This window comes from Schistocerca serialis, chromosome 6 (genome assembly GCF_023864345.2).
Source record: "Schistocerca serialis cubense isolate TAMUIC-IGC-003099 chromosome 6, iqSchSeri2.2, whole genome shotgun sequence".
NCBI classification, from domain to species: Eukaryota; Metazoa; Arthropoda; class Insecta; order Orthoptera; family Acrididae; genus Schistocerca; species Schistocerca serialis.
In genome coordinates, this window is record NC_064643.1 from 424,710,727 (window position 1) to 424,728,222 (window position 17,496).

Sequence of the window (17,496 nt, forward strand, 5' to 3'; positions counted from 1 at the left end):
GCGCTGATATGAAACCTCCTGGCAGATCAAAACTGTGTGTCTGACCGAGACCCGAAATCGGGACCTTTGCCTTTCGCAGGCAAGTGCTCTACCATCTGAGCTACCCAAGCACGACTCACGCCCCGTCCTCACAATGGAAGTAATGGCTGCTACGAGCCATTTGAACCATTTAGATGATGTTCACCGGACATTCCCCATACCCACACCGTGCCATAGGATCGCCACACTGTGTACCGTGATTCGTCATTCCACACAACGTTTTTCCACAGTTCAATCGTCGAATTTTTACGCTTCTTACACCAAGTGAGGCGTCGTTTGGCATTTACAGACGTGACGTGTGGACTTTTAGCAACTACTCAATCATGAAATGCAAGTTTTCTCACTTCCCGCCTAACTGTCATAGTACATACAGTGGATCTTGATGCGGTTTGGAATTCCTGTGTAATGATCTGGATAGATGTCTGCCAATTACACATTATGACCCTCTTCAACTGTCGGCAGTCTGTCAGTCAACAGACGAGGTCGGCCTGTACGCTTTTGTACTGTACGTGTCCCATCACGCTTCCTCTTCACTATCACATCGGAAACGGTGGACCTAGGGATGTTTACGAGTGTGGCAATCTCAGGTACAGATGTATGACACAAGTGACACCCATTCACGTGACCACGTTTGAAGTCTGTGAGTTTCGCGGAGAGCCCATTCTGCTCTCTCACGACGTCTAATGTCTACTGAGGTCGCTGATATGGAGTACCTGTTAGTAGGTGGCAGCACAATGCACCTAATATGTAAAACGTTTGTTTTTGGAGGTGTCTGTATAATTTTTATTACATATTGTACGTGGAGCACCTTCACATTATTGTGCAGAAAAGGACAAGTGTAGAATCTTTTCACAGGAGTCATAACGTGAGCTAATGTACACATACATACAGAAGGTTGGCCTTTTAAATAACCACACACGAATTCATTTATATGACTGGTAGGTCAAAGGGGAGAAAGTGAAAAACCGATCTCTTCTAAGCAAGCAGGAGGATTATGTGTTTCTCAACATTTGAAACCTACAAATTGACATGAAACGCGTGTAATTACATCCAGACATTCCTTCATGATTAGCAGCATAGCAGTTATAATGACTTCCATCTCGATGAGTCCATCCCCTCTCAGAATGAGGTATAACATCCGGCTCACCTTGAGAATCTGGATCAACATCTTCGTCAGACAAACTAATTCTACTGTAGCTATGACCTTCAGAAATATCTTCACCTTCCCTCTTTTATATTTTTAGGCACCATTTCATGTAGTTCCGTGACCTAACTGTACCGTTCTTCTGTTAATGTCACTCTGATCTAGCTTATATCCCAAGAAGGACCTCACTTTTTCAGCATTAGCAAAATCTATTGATACTGCACCAATAGAACTTTTTTCACCACTGAAAGCTAACTATGCTAAAGCAGTCGCTAACTGGTCACCGTTGTGAACAGTCTTTTGCACTTTCAACCTGTTTATTGAGATATCCTTTCTTGAAATGACTTTTATTTCCTCACAACCTTTACCAAGGCCATAATACAACGTAAAATGATTTGATAACTCTTTATTTATTAAGTGATAGCCTCCTGACTTGGGCAGCATCCAACATCTCTGAAAATCTCTCTTATTTTTCACACATTATTCCATTAAAACCTGTAAAACCCGTTGTGAAACATACCTTGATCACCCACAATTTCATTTAATTTAAAACGGCGCTCTTCTAGACTAAGAATATTCTCTCGTCACATTCTGAACACAATTCTTCTCTCAACTGAGTGGAAAGAACTTTAAGTCTCCCTCAAGAATCTTCCCCAAGTGATTCAGTGTTGGAAATTTTGGGTAAGTGCTTGTGTATTAGTGTTAGCGTGATCTTCCTTGCAATGAGCTTCAACTTATTCGCTCTATTTATCGTTACTATCATTATCTGCCTTGCCCAAGCTTCTGTTCAATCTCCTGATTTCTTAACTTTTCCCCTTGCACTTATCTCCCATTTCTCCCCTATCCTCTCATTTTTTCTCAGGAATTAACTTCTTTTCCGTAGCCAAAGGATCATAACATCTTCACAAAAAGAGGTTCAGCATCATCTTTCGAAATGAGTAACATTCTGCTATTCAGCTTGAATTCGAAAGGCAGCAGGAGGTTCAGGATGAACCGCTAAAATATCTCTAACTACTAATATGTTTAAGGGTCAACATCACCTCAAAGTCAGCTGCACATTCGCTCATAATGACACCAATAATATCTTTAATTGCAACGTCAAACACCACTGACATATACAGTCTATCTGATCAAACAACAGCCTACTTTAACCCCCAGGAAAACATGTTCATCATTTTGAGTAGTAATGTTAGACAGTACATAACGAAAATGAGACTGCACATATAACTAGGACTTCTCACTTTTTTCTAAGCTCATAACAAAGCTGCTGCTTCTAATCTTTCTTTGATTTACACTAGTCTTCCGCGTTTTTAATGAAGCTCTCGAAGAGTACTCAAAGCTAGCAAAGAGTAATAAACTCCGTCAGAAAAACCCACTATCCATTTAAATCTAATGATCCCAAGACAGAAACCTGAAAGGAAGACAAAATAACTTTCCACTAAGTAAAATTTTCGAGGTTCTTCACCGACGGAACACAGAAGATTTAAATAATCCGTCATGAGAAACTAATTATACCTCATGAACGATAACTATATAATATTGGAAACACGAAGCATTCCTTATACACCACACAGTTTTCAGAATCACCTCCGGCCTGCTCGACTAACAAAATTTTGGAAGTCGAAAACACATTTCTAATTAAATAAATCTAGAAAATCATAAAAACTGAGTCTACTAATGCATGCAGCACCCTGTAGACCCAGGATAGTCTACGTTTTTCACCTGCCATCTACTTCTGTATCTCTGACATTGGCAAAATTTTCTAACCGACTACCATTTCCCCAGTAATGCTGACATATATAGTACGGAAGTAGCTTGATAAAATCTCTTTGGCAGCTACGCAGCAAGCTAAAGCGCCAAAATTCCACCAAAAACAAGTGAAAATCTTTCCAAAGTTCCTACCGTCTACATCCCACCACAAAAGCTGGAAAGACTACTAGTGGGTAGTAGTGCCTAGGTTGCCTGTCACTGCTCTAGGCGGACGAAAGTAGTTCTGTACTGTTTTCAAAGTTTCAATAATCTGCACTACATGCTGTGTTGTGTGAATTTGTGTGTGTATGTGTGTGTGTGTGTGTGTGTGTGTGTGTGTGTGTGCGTGTGTGTGTGTATGGGTGTGTGTGTGTGTGTGTGTGTGTGTGTGTGTGTGTGTGTGTGTGTGCGTGAGTCACGGAACAGCTAAACACTTCCGCACATTACTCAACAGAAAGCTCACCTCTCATTAACATCATAGCAAATTTTAACAAATTTGTCCTGAGCTTGTAGATCCAGGAAAGGTTCACTTCTAATGATAACTCACGGAAATTGCACAGATTCAAGCACTGTCAGACAGAACATGACTATAAAAGATCCAGTCCATCTCCAAAATGCAACAGGTAAGTAATAAATACCTGTACAGTGTGAAAAAAGTTTAAACACAAGAAAAGCAAAAATGTTCCTCCTGTCGGAGAAGATATGGCAGTAATATAGCAAAGGCAATGGATATGGATAAACACCTTAGCATTTTGGCAACTGACTTTCTTAAGTAACAAGTGGATTAGCACATGTTAAGGTATAGGTATAATGTAAGAAGTGCATAGCACAGAACACAGGTCTAATTCCAATAATACTACTACAAAAGAATAACTGTGCATAAATATAACCCCTGTTCCATTCAAGTGTGTCTTCCATGTGTAAAATTACTTTCAAACAATGTAAGAGTTCAGAGAAAGTGTCAATTCAACATACAGCAACAGCGGTAATGCAACTTGAGTGTGTCACGTAACACAATAAAAGATTTACACGTCGTGTAATCATAAAATTTACAAGAAAAGTTCCTGACGGGAAGGTCAATAGAATTAAGCATACTACTTGATTTTTGAGTTGGAAACTAGTGTAAGTAAGTCCTAACATGTCCTGTTTTAGAAAGTTATGCTATATCATACACATTAAAAGTAAGTTCAAAAAGCTGCGCGCAAAAATGTGCTGTCTCAGGGAGTCGTATCTCAAGATTCGTGGGCCACAGGGATAAGAGATCAAGTGTTTCGGTTAGCCCTTGTTACAGTGACTATATGTACATATATCGGAAGAGCAGGCATTCTGTAGCTATTCTATAGTATGGGTTCAAAGTATAACAGTTACACAGTTCCCGTAGCCCAGAAAAATTGTGTAAATCGGTAGGTTCTTTGCGATACATGTAGTCGAGAACGGCTTATAAAAACACCTTTTGTTCATGTGCGTTTTCTGAGAAAACCCGGAAAAACCATTATTTCTGGATAAGGAACGTACCAGTTGCAGGAATGGTAGCTTCTTTAATTTGTGTTCATGGCACATTGTCAAAGTTTTTACTGTATGTTCTTCAGATGGTGCTCTGGAGGTCTACGAAACTTTTCAAGATGCCATTATCCGTTACCGAAAGCCAGGGGTTCATAGTTTCCACAGACGGACAAAACAGCAAAAAACCAAATTTTAGCAAGTTTGCACAGTGGGCCACAATTATCTTATTAACGTTCATTACACAAGTAACTAGAAACATGATTCCCTAGTTTCCGAAAATACGTATCCAAAGGCTATGATATTTATGTAGCGAAACAACCAATTGAGGTTATCTCATCATCCATAATTTCGTTTCATGAAACTATCGAAATTTTAATGATACGACCTTAAGACGACGTTCTCGGGCGAATCTTTAATTTTTTTTATATATATCGTTATCCGTTACCGATACTGAGTGATTCAGAGTTGCCGTCCTTATGTAAAACAGGCACATTATATTCGGTCTGAAGCGTAAATATGGTTTTAGCCGACGTTGTGAACACATATAAACGTTTAAGGGTCACTGCAGGGGTTAAAAGGTTACCAAAAAATGTTTTAGCAGCATTTTTCACAAATAAAATTTTATGACTCTACAATGGACTCTTCACAGGTGTACAAATAAATCCAAATTGGTTTTGCAGTGACAACAAGTTAGCTATAAAGTGTCTTAATAAGGCTTCAAAGAACTTCATGTAATTGGCAAGAATTAAGTAAAACTTCAAAGACTGCAAATTCTGTAAGATGTCTCTGATAACTTTTATGCTCTTTAGAAAGAAATCACAAGCCAGGTGTTTTCGATAAATTGCCACGGATGCGCAGAGTATCGAGAAAAAATCTAAAATAAAGCATTTGTGTTAATCTTAAATAACGTGTATTTACTTGATACTTATATATGTGTCAAAGTATATAAATAAACTTTCGAAACTTTAATCATCTATAGAATTCGTTTCACATAAGCAACATACAACGCTATAACAGGGAAAAGAAGGGAACCAGAGTAATGAAGCACAAAAGAAGACGAATGTGTACCTCTTTAAAGTATTCCGACAGAAAAGTGGGGAACCAGCTGCCCCAGTCCTCATTCACTTTTGTCAGCCAAAATTTCAGCATGCGAATATATTCGCATCTCCTATGCACAGAGAATAACAGTGAGACAATGACAGTCGAAGACGAAGAAGACCCAGTAGGAGAAAAGTCGAGAGGAGACAATTATGGTGGGCGAGAGGAGGTAACAGTAAAAGAGAAAGAGAAATGGGTGCAGATGGAAGCACCGGGGTGAAAAGAGTGAGGAGACGGTGCAGACAAACATACAGTGGAGTGGAGACCATACATTGACTTAGGGGAGTCTGGACCCTCCCAGACCGGCAACCTTGAATACGTTGATATAGAGAAGAGTACACTTTAAAACGAAATTTTATTTTAAACGTGTGGATACAGGGGAAACCATAAGTGGAACCCCCCTCCCCCAGCCTCCACAGAATTTTTATGTTTCCTAGTATCAGTATGGAAGAGATAGTGGCATTGGGAAAGAAAGAGGAAAGGAGACAGTGTCAGTAAGAAATGAGACAGCAGACAGTAGCAGTGGGATATACTGTAAATCAACGGCAGGAAAACGAGACAGTGATAGGGACATATACAGAGACAAAGACAATGAGAGGGAGATGCTGAGAATAGGGGGTTAGCTACAAAGAGAGAGTGGGTAAGGGAATTTAAAATGTTCTGTGTTAAAAGAGTGACAACATGGTTGCATGCCAATGTTTTAGGTGAAGTAAGTAGAATGAGGATGGAGGCAGCTGGTTCCCCACTTCTCTTTGACTGTGTTTTAAAGTGGAAGATATTCGCTTTTCTTGCGCTCCGACAGGAACGTTTTCCCATGGGGTTTACTTTATGAATTCAGTCTTGCTTCAGCACGATAAAAGAAAGTTATGTGAGCATTCGTAACCAGTCAAGGAAAATTTAATGATAAAATAAAAGTACTAACCATAAATGGTTAACACAATTGTAGTGCAGATTTGCGTAACGCACACACAACCCATTTGCATGAAATCATCTCACCAGACAGCAGCTCTGCAGCTGTCTGCATTCAAAAGTGAACCTGTGTTGTCTGTGCCACCAACACAGCGGAAAATAACGTTTCTGAAAATAAGAACCATAGCGCTATATGAGAGGGCATCGACTCTACTGGACCGTACCACTGAAAGGGCCAAGAGCATCCTTGCTTCAAACTTAACAGACTAAACCTCCAAAGAAGTCCTTGTTTGTGGTCAATACTGGTTGTAGAACCATGTTTACATTACTCCAGCAATGAATGGTTTTACGAAGTAAATGAAATAAGGGAACTGAGTAGTGAAAGTGGCCTCCCAAACGACAACTTTCAATGTGACGAACAGTTGAAGTTTCTACTATCAACAGCTTTGCTATATTCTCGCACAAATACTCACAAAACATGCAGCCGTATAAATCTGTCAAAATACAAATACATAACAATCACCCTTCCGAATTAAATATTTTGACACAGAATGTGACAGCTATAATAACTGAAATCGGGAATTACCAGAATCAGAGAAATGCCATGGAAGGATTAGGATCCCTACCTCGTTCATTCTCGAACGACAAGAAAATTTATTTTTTACATATTTTCTTTGTAACAGGTCCTCTTTGAAAAACAGGTAGAAAAATTGATGTAAATTTGCCATTACTGGCCTCCAAAATGGTGAATAAAACAGCCTTTAAATTACAACAGCCTCAAACAAATTCAATAATTAAGATCTTAACGATATTGACTCTTTTTCAAAATTTTTAAGTTAAACAATTTTAAATAAACGTGCATACTAAAATCATTTAAACAGTTCTAGATTAATTACTTCAAGCACACCCCACACCTTGGCCTGCTCGTTCCCCAGCCCTCAGTCCCCTAGACTTTTGGTTATGGAGACACTTGAAGGAATTTGTCTCCACCAGATCAATCAACGATGTGCGGAGACTAGAGGGTCGCATCTTCAGTGCCTACCGGCAGGTACGACAAGAAGCGGCTATAGTTCAAAGGGTGCGTCATTCCTTACGCCGGAGTGCAGAGGTATGCATTGTCATGAATGGACGCCTCGTTGGACACCTCCTGAAAATAGATGTTTATCGTGGAAAGTATGCATTTATGGACCCATGTTTATTGGACTTATTTTGATGGGTACTACCACCTCTCAAAGTATTCGACACTTTTTTGAACAAGCGGCACTCACTGCATTTCCCTCCCCACTACGATTGTATCTAACGGATCACCATCATCATGTTAAAAATTTATGGTTGTAAATTGTAAAACGCTATATCCAAAAGAAATACATAAAAAACATTTACGTGGCTAATGAATAACGAGATAGAATTAGCATCTCTCTCTCTCTCTCTCTCTCTCTCTCTCTCTCTCTCTCTCTTCTGGAACATATTAAAAACCGTTCTGCAAATGATAGTACTTATTAACTGCCTGCGTAACTGTAACCCTAACTGAATTCATTTTTAAAACTCATACTTTTCCACTAGCTTTGAGAATTTCATCCTCCAGCAGGGAGTCCTTATTGTATATTTCGGAAGACAGAAATAATGTGTGGAAGCCCTAAAAGTACTTCTGCAGCTCAAATATTTGTTTCTACGTGTAACGTGGGCTCGGAGTGACGAGCAGTACCTGAGTGGAAGACTACGATTAATTTCATTCGCGATACTTAAACAACTTCTAATTACAACATCCAGATCAGCGGCCAGGAGCAACAGCCAACTAGGGTTGGTTCAAATGGTTCAAATGGCTCTGAGCACTATGCGACTTCTAAGGTCATCAGTCGCCTAGAACTTAGAACTAATGAAACCTAACTAACCTAAGGACATCACACACATCCATGTCCGAGGCAGGATTCGAACCTTGCGACCGTTGCGCCCGCCCGGCTCCAGACTGTAGCGCCCAGAACCGCACGGCCACTCCGGCCGGCAACCAACTAGGGAAATAATGTCATTGACCAATTACCGCTCTGCAGTGATTGCGGTTATACGTGTTTCAAAGGTTACTTAGAAATGCGAACTTGTTAAACTTCATATGCGTTGACGCAACGTTGCCGCTTTAACCAATAGAAGACATTGCAATTCAAAATTGTCTTAAGGCCCCTAAACGTGAACTGCAAATAGCAGCCACTGACAGAGTAAAAAGAGAAGAAACAGCCACAGACAACACAAATGCTACAACAGGCTTCATCTGAAGATGGACATCCCAATTACTGCCCCACTTAAAAGCATGTATAACCAGTGACCTCCAAATAAACTTAATCTGGAAGCCAACTGAAACTTATTCACAAAACGATGAACATGAGCACCATCACTTAGCAACGTATTACAAATATTTGGAGAAATAAGCACAATCAATTACGGACGCGCTGCCACGTAACCATGAGCAAAGTCACACTCTAACTATTTACTTACACGCAGCTTAAGAAAACACATATACACAATCCAAGCCCCTTCAACAGATATGGTCCTCATTAATATTACTAACACCGACCGACTTGTACATGGTAAAATGGCAGCAAATCTAACTTAATAGGTGCCAGGAAATTCTGCGCAGCTCGTAAAACCATATAAATATTGAATGAACAACTAGAGCAACGCTAACCACTGCTCAACAAAAGTCAAAACAGTTTCTTTCAAGGAAACGCACACAACCACATAAATACACCACCAAGAGTAACAAACACATACTACCTGTTTTCATTCCGTAAACAACAGGTAACAGCTGCAATGAAACACAGCATTAAGTCCGCAAACATCTACGGCTGGAAGCCAGTTGGAGTAATCAATGATCTGTAGCTGTGCTATTCTTCACCGGAGATAAACAAAAAAAAAAAAAAAAATCAAGAAACAAAACCACTTGTAGCGACTATGAAAGACAACAACGTATCGATGGCACACCACAAACCACCGCTTACCCACTACGCAACAGTCTGAAGCAGCGAGTCTTTCAAACTAGCTCTGTAGCACATCACGGCTGAAGGCGAAAGAAAGCTCGGGGGAAGAGCCATACGGCGCATATATTAGGCAGCTCTGATCTATTTGGTTTTCAGTTCTATTAACCAAAACCTATAATACATGATCTAGGACATTGTCAAAGTCAACGACAAAAGGAATTTTCTGAGAAAAGAAGACTTGTAGTGTATGGGATAACAGTAATTCTGTTGACGTCCTCTTGATATAATCAAGAGTTAGAGTGTGTCTTTGCTCATGGTTACGTGGCAGCGCGTCCGTAATTGATTGTGCTTAGTTCTCCAAATATTTGTAATACGTTGCTAGGTGATGGTGCTCATGTTCATCGTTGTGTGAATAAGTTTCAGTTGGCTTCCAGATTAAGTTTATTTGGAGGTCACTGGCTATAGATGCTTTTAAGTGGGGCAGTAATTGGGATGTCCATCTTCAGATGAAGCCTGTGAGGCATAACTCTAGAGCAACACGTATGGCTTGAAGTGAACGTCTGTTACAGGAAGACGAGGCAGTTACAAGTTATCCACAGCACATGAAAGTGAAACGAATCGAAAACGACCCCATTAGAAATGGCAACACCTCTGAGAACACAGTGGCACTGGGCTCTGTGAGGATGGGTGTATATAGCTAGTTCAAAGGCATGGAAGCTTGTTTTACTAGACTTTCTACGAAGAGTGGCCATTGACCGAATGAAATGAGGAATCACCCTGACATAGACGGCCAAATGTTTAAATATTGTTTTTTCTGTTGTCCGTAGTTTGTAGCAATATCTTTTATCGTCTGTCGGCATACCTGTAAAGACAGTCATAAGTTTTTCTCCTGCGTGCACTATATTTAGATTCATACAGTTATCAGACACCTCATACATTGTTTCAGAGGATATCGAAGTGTTATCAATATTTTAGTTGCGAGGCAAACTTTTTATCTGGTCATTGCAAGTTCATAGGTCGGCGTCCACCAGAAATAGATCCGTAATAATCCAAGAAAGTTTCCAGAAGAGCTAATCTGGCAGCGAGGTTAGTGGATAATACTACATCTATGACAGGACACTTCATTCACAATTATTTTTTTATTGTCTCTTAACGTGTAGCAGACAGCAGGACGTGAGTTTTCAGTAATGCGGATATCATATCCTGGTTAGAATGAAGAGGGGTAGCGTGCACCCTGTTGTTAACCATAAACGTCCTATAGTTAGTCGAGTTATGAGTAGCACTACAAGAATCCATCGATACCGTAAGAGTTCCCCAATTTACTATACGGAACGTTTCCGTTTACCTCTTGGCGTAAGATCATTAAGTTATACGTTAGCTGATTAATTCTTGACCACAGTAACTTTCGTAGAATATTAGAGAAAAATGTATTACACAGTAATGTTCAACTCGCTGCATCAGTGTCTCTAATATTGAAATTGTATGCCTTATCGTCACCCTAACCGGTGTATTAACTTCAGTGGGCAATGTTCTGTCTACTGAACCACTCAGAATGAGACTGAGTACGAGACACGACCAATCTTCAGAAGCTCTGTATGGCCTGCACCTTTCTCCTACTCTCGAAACTTCACATACGCTCTCCTGTTGGCTCGCAGAAAAATGGATATTGTAGAGAAATGGATTAGCCACAGCCCAAAGAATCAGCAGTGCTTCTGTCTTCCAGAGGTGAGAGTTCTGCAATGTACGGTGGATAACGTTTAACCTCCTCCTTCCTAATCGGCCAACAGGACTGCGATATAGTTGACCCTGATCGCGTATGCTAAATGAAGTCTAACAGTGAGTAAGGCTATGGTTACCAAACGAAATAATATCAGTTAGTAGTAGGAAAGTTCACGACAGACCCTTCTGAGGGAAGAATGTTAGCTAAATAATGATGTTGTTCTTGTTTGTTGTTGTGGTCTTCATTCCTGAGACTGGTTTGATGCAGCTCTCCATGCTACTCTACCCTGTGCAAGCTTCTTCATCTCCCAGTACCTACTGCCGCCTACATCCTTCTGAATCTGCTTAGTGTATTCATCTCTTGGTCTCCCTCTACGATTTTTACCCTCCATGCTGATGATCCCTTGAAGCCTCAGAACATGTCCTACCAACCAATCCCTTGTTCTAGTCAAGTTGTGCCACAAACTCCTCTTCTCCCCAATTCTATTCAATACATCCTCAGTAGTTATGTGATCTACCCATCTAATCTTCAGCATTCTTCTGTAGCACCACATTTCGAAAGCTTCTATTCTCTTCTTGTCTAAACTATTTATCGTCCACGTTTCACTTCCATACATGGCTACACTCCATACAAATACTTTCAGAAACGACTTCCTAACACTTAAATCAATACTCGATGTTAACAAAGTTCTCTTCTTCAGAAACGCTTTCCGTGCCATTGCCAGTCTACATTTAATATCCTCTCTACTTCGGCCATCATCAGTTATTTTGCTTCCCAAATAGCAAAACTCCTTTACTACTTTAAGTGTTTCATTTCCTAATCTAATTCCCTCAGCATCACCCGACTTAATTCGACTACATTCCATTATCTTCGTTTTGCTTTTGTTGATGTTCATCTCATACCCTCCTTTCAAGACACTGTCCATTCCGTTCAACTGCTCTTCCAAGTCCTTTGCTGTTTCTGACAGAATTACAATGTCATCGGCGAACCTCAACATTTTTATGTCTGCTACTGAATATTTCTTCTACTGAAAAATGATAATATTCTACTGAATAATGATAATAAGTTTGAAATAGGTAGAATCTAGTGCAACCATTCACGTACCACACAGGGGGGAAAACGGAATCACTTAATATCTTAACACAAAAAATATTATAATATAAAACATACCTATTAGCTAAAAAAGGAATAATTAAACGGTTGCTAGACTACTACGGCAGTGAATATCCAAAATACTAAGAAATGTAATAGTAAAGTAAATTATGCAAATAATCTCTGGCGTGATAACAAAAGGTTGTCACGCTTTTCCACAACACAACAGTTCACGAGAACATAAATTAATCAGAGAGCACTGACTTTGCAGTTACTTTATCTGAAATACTAAATTTTGAAATTAAAGTTAAATGAAGTTGCTGGTTAAATGAGTGACAGACTGTAAAAAATGACTTTCAGTAATCTCAGCTGAACGTAATGCCAATTTGGGAAACGCAAGAAATTTATTTTTAATTCTTGAATTTTAATTATTGAAATATTGAATGGAATTTAAGCAAATTAGCAAGTTATAAAGTGACAGTAGGTTGCGTACCAAGCCAACTGAAGCCATTCGCTAAGCTAAATGTAGAATGAATGAAATTGCACACATTCAATTTGTGCTGAATGTCCAGACGTTGGTTTAGCCAGTGAAATTTTACGTTACTTTTGGTGAGTTAAGTTAATACCCAAAATTGCAAATTAGTTACGGCTCTGTTATGCAGTACTAGAATAAACAGTTACTCAGAAAACAAAAGTTGTATTGGAACTGGTCATCAGCAAAGAAACAAAACTGACTGTAAGTAGCAAATCAATTTTCATACTTTTAAGACACTCGGTATTTGCATGAAAAGAGAAGTGACCCCTCTTGGTAATAATGTCTAAGCGCAATGACAACACAGGTGGCCTACCAGTTTTAACGGTTGGAGGTTGTTATCGGCAAAAATTATTAAAGTGTGTGAAAGATATGCCACTGGGTAGTGCCTCTACAATAGTAGTTATATTTTGTCACTTAACAGTCTTACGTTGTTGTAGCTGTGCGGGCGACGAAGAATGTAGACGACGACAATGCTGAGCTGATACTGTTGTTGCTGCTGGTTGAGTACCACAAGTCGTCTCCAGAACCACGGATAGTTATGGGACAGTCAGTAGTTAAAATTGCAGCATCCTCCGCCTGTGCAGCTCAAATGTGCTGCCAATACTCGCGGGTTAACGAATTAGGTGCGCCTACACTGGCGCAATCATAGCTGAGCAGCGCGTGTGTGGGAGCACCCAACAAACACTTCCACACGCTTTCATGACTGAAGTGTCTCTCCTTCCTGTCTGCTCGCAGCGCGACAGAGACTCTCCACACGCAAAGTTAAACAACGGCATAGCTACTGCGATTTCGTCATTGTTATCGACACCTTAAAATAAAGTTCCCTTGGCTATTACCCATCAATTTAAAATATTTACATTATAATTGCAATCATTTACATACATTCACAAACAAATACCCTGTTACAACCGTTATGTATTACATGTAGTTTGTGTAATAACGCTTACAGATTCAGAATTAGCAGTACAGTACAAGGTATCAACTGATATTAAGTGACTAAAATTTTGGATCGTGCAGCTGGTATTTTATCTGCATTTTCAGTGTTACATGTGCCACACATTCCACGAGTTCTTTCCTGGAGGGGAAGAGAATCAGGGAATTTCTGAAAAAAAAAATGCGACTGGAAAGGCAGATGCGTAAATGCATACAGTTTTGGCTACATATATTTTGTCAATCACTCATTATTGTCTCATTTATCATCATAATTACCTGTGCGTAGGTAATTAGCATGACACCACTTTGTTATTAAAACTCAGATCGTAACAGGGTACCATAACTTATTTTAAATGACAGAATTAAATTTTTCAAATGAATCATTACTTTTGATATAAAAATTTCATGTCATTACTGTACAATAAAAAGTAAGTAACGCAGATAAAGGGCGCAAAAGGGTAAATAAAGGGATAAGGATCGTAGCGGCTCAGTCCTGAGATGGCGGTGTTGCGTGTGTCACAGCGGCACGGAGGCTCTCTCTCACTCTCGCTGTCTCTATTTGTTTGTGCTGTGGCATTCGAACACGTCCACTTGTGTTGCATTCTTTGAAAACGTACTCCTGAGTAATCCCAAGGCGTCTTCATATTTCTTTCAAAGTGGGTAGCTCAATACTGTCCATATTCACACTCATATGCGTACCAGAAGCTTACCATTGTTCGAGTACGTCGGTCTTCACTTACATAATATATGGTACACATGAATTTTTACAACATATAATTTACAAAATTACGAATGATACATATACCAGAGTGACTTTTTCAGTTGCTTTCCGAACATCTATTCTGCAAGCTAAATATCTCTTTATACTTTCTTCAAATTCGTTGATGACCATCTGGCCCAGGAAATACTTTTGGAACAAATTTTTAAAATTACAATAATAATTAAGCTTTTTACTGGAAATTCTTTCTGAGGTTCATCAGTTCTTGATTGATGAAAATTCATGTTAACAATTTTAGGTACACTTAACCTCTTGCCAGAATTAGATAAAACTAAACCGTAAGCGTTAGTGAGGGATATAACGACAATCTTAAATGGTCCATTTTAAATTAATTTAAATTTTGAAATCTCATTACGACTATCTCTCGATTTCACGTTCGCTGTAATAAGAGCGAGGTCATCCATTGCAATTTTAGCAAAATGCACATTGGCGTTATTGCGCCTTATTCGCACACCGGCTTCGTTTTTAATTATTTCTGGTAAACGTTTTTTCTTTCCCTCAATGTCAACACTAATTTGAGGAGGGAAATCAGTTATCTCTTCCACCAAACTCTTAAAATATCCTCTGGAAAGAATGCTATATAGTCGTGCGTCATGGCATTCCTAATATTTTCCATTTGACTTATGTATTTATCCCACGACCTGTGGTTGTGGTGACAATACACGTTCGTCAAGGTCGCCCCAGCTCACGCATGTGTCGTTTCGCTGGTTCAAATGGTTCAAATGGCCCTGAGCACTATGCGACTTAACTTCCGAGGTCATCAGCCGGCTAGAACATAGAACTAATTAAACCTAAGAAACCAAAGGACACCACACACATCCATGCCCGAGGCAGGATTCGAACCTGCGACCGTAGCGGTCGCTCGGTTCCAGACTGTAGCGCCTAGATCCGCACGGACACTCCGACCTGGTATCGTTTCGCTGGATTTCCGGCCGGACAATGGGCTGAGATGTGTGTCACTTCAACTTCACTGCTTTCCATACCTTCATTCCATCATTTGGAAGTAAACTGTGACCCATTATCGGACAAAGTCGCTTTTGGTTTTCCGATACGCACAAAGTAATCGTTTGCAAGTCTGTTATAAACCACTTTATCTGTTGCCTTTCTTGTCGGATATAACTTAATGAACTTCGAAAAGGCTTCCGCACTACTAATATGTAGGCGAAATTACTTGAGGTCTTTGGCAGGGGCCCTAGAGATCAATGCACGTTAACTCTAGTATATCATCAGATCTTACGCTTTGCATAGGACTACGATTTGTGCAGTTGGTCGCTTTCACTCTCTGATACTTATCGCAAGTCTCCATCCTATCTGTTATTCTCTTTAACATGTTGTTGAAATTCGCAACTTCAGCCATTTTCTCTGTACATTTCTTTGGCCCTCAAGGATTACCGGGTGAGTGATAACAGTCTACTATTTGGTGGGCTAACACATCCTTCAATTGTCGCTCTTCTCATCTTTGCGTTTACACAGGGTATTGCTGTACTTCCTGTAATACTTTCTAACTTTTCTCCTTCTTTATTTGTGGCACTCTTGTTGTTCACTATTTTCAAGCATTCGTCCTAGGTTTGTTAACGACGCATATTTTTACAAATACTCCACAGCTTCCTTCGTCCTTGTACTTCTTGAAAGTAGTACAATTTCAGTACTCTCTCGGATTCGTCTGCCACTATTCACTGATCTGTTTCAGGTAAACGCAACAGCACATCCGCTCTACAGTTGTCTGCGCCTTTTATGTAATATATACTATAAATAAACTGCTGTAAATCGAAAGATTATCAGGCCAGTCTTCTCTGCAGTTAACGATATGTGAGATATGGTCAGTGTGAATTATCACCTTTCTGTCCCACAAGTAATCTTTAAATTTTATAAAACACCTTACGATTGCAAAAACATTCTTCCTCAGAAATCGTAATTTGAGTAATCTGTCCTCATATTAAACGGCAACAGAAGGTCAGGATGGTTACTCTGTAACAGCTAGCTTTTCTGTCTCTCAAATGCGGCTTGACACGCGTTAGTCGACTCAAACGGGGTATTCTTTCGTAACAAGTTGTTAAAGTTTGAACCATTGAACACTTGCCCCTACACTTGCGATTAAATCCGATTAATCCTAGAAAACTTTCTAATTGGTTACTACTCTTTGGAAGTGGACGATTTTTTATTGCCTCTACCTTCTGTAGATCTTTGGCGATTCCTGCTGTAGTTGTTACGTGACCAAGAAAATTCATTTCTTACTTCACAAACTGACGCTTTGTCACTTTCAGAGTCACTTCGCCTTTGCGTAACGCCCCGAAAACTTCGTTTAAAACATCATAATGTTCTCGACAGATCGCATTCGCCATTAGGATGTCGTCCACGTACAGTGTCAGTCTAGAACTGACGGTGGCATCTAGTACTTTATCGAGCGTCCTGGGACTCTTGATGTGACGTCACGTGTGCTGCACTGCTTTTGAAATAGCTCGTTAATATTTTATAAATTTTAGACTTCATTTACTTATTTTAAAGTTTACTTGTTTTAATATTTGCCGTAAAAGTAACTTATTAGTGGATTTTCATTTATCTCAGTCTTTCTTCCTGTGTAATTGACTCGAGTGGTCTGTTATTTGTGAGTCTGCTTTCGTCGTTCGTCTAAGCCTCCCGCCTCAGTAGTGTATTTACATTTTGCGGCGTGGACTGCAGCTGTAGCGGTTATAAGCTAAGTACTGACAAACTTATTTGTGCTCTGTAATACAGTTATTAAATTTAATAGATTTCAGCGGTGTTGCGTGCAGTTTGTGGTGAAATAACGACTTAATAAACTTTTGTAATCGTTCGCTCGCTGTGTTTTAGAGAGTTTTCAGTGTGTTGAAGTCGTTAGAAATTTTCGTGCTTTAGTTTTCAACTGACGTTTATTATTTCTTTCTAGTGAAATATTTCAGTAAAATTTTCATATAGTGTTTTAACTTCGCTTAGTGTTACAGTGGTAGTTTTAATTTTTTCGGTTGTAGCTAATAATTTTGTGAAGATTTGCTGGTATTGGTATCGGCT

General features: G+C 39.6%; 1 protein-coding gene across 10 annotated transcripts in view; it reads right to left on the reverse strand.

The window, feature by feature from the left end:
- Positions 1–17,496, reverse strand: part of LOC126484139 (putative beta-carotene-binding protein) — a 276,025-nt gene that overhangs the window by 220,044 nt on the left and 38,485 nt on the right. The window lies entirely within an intron of this gene.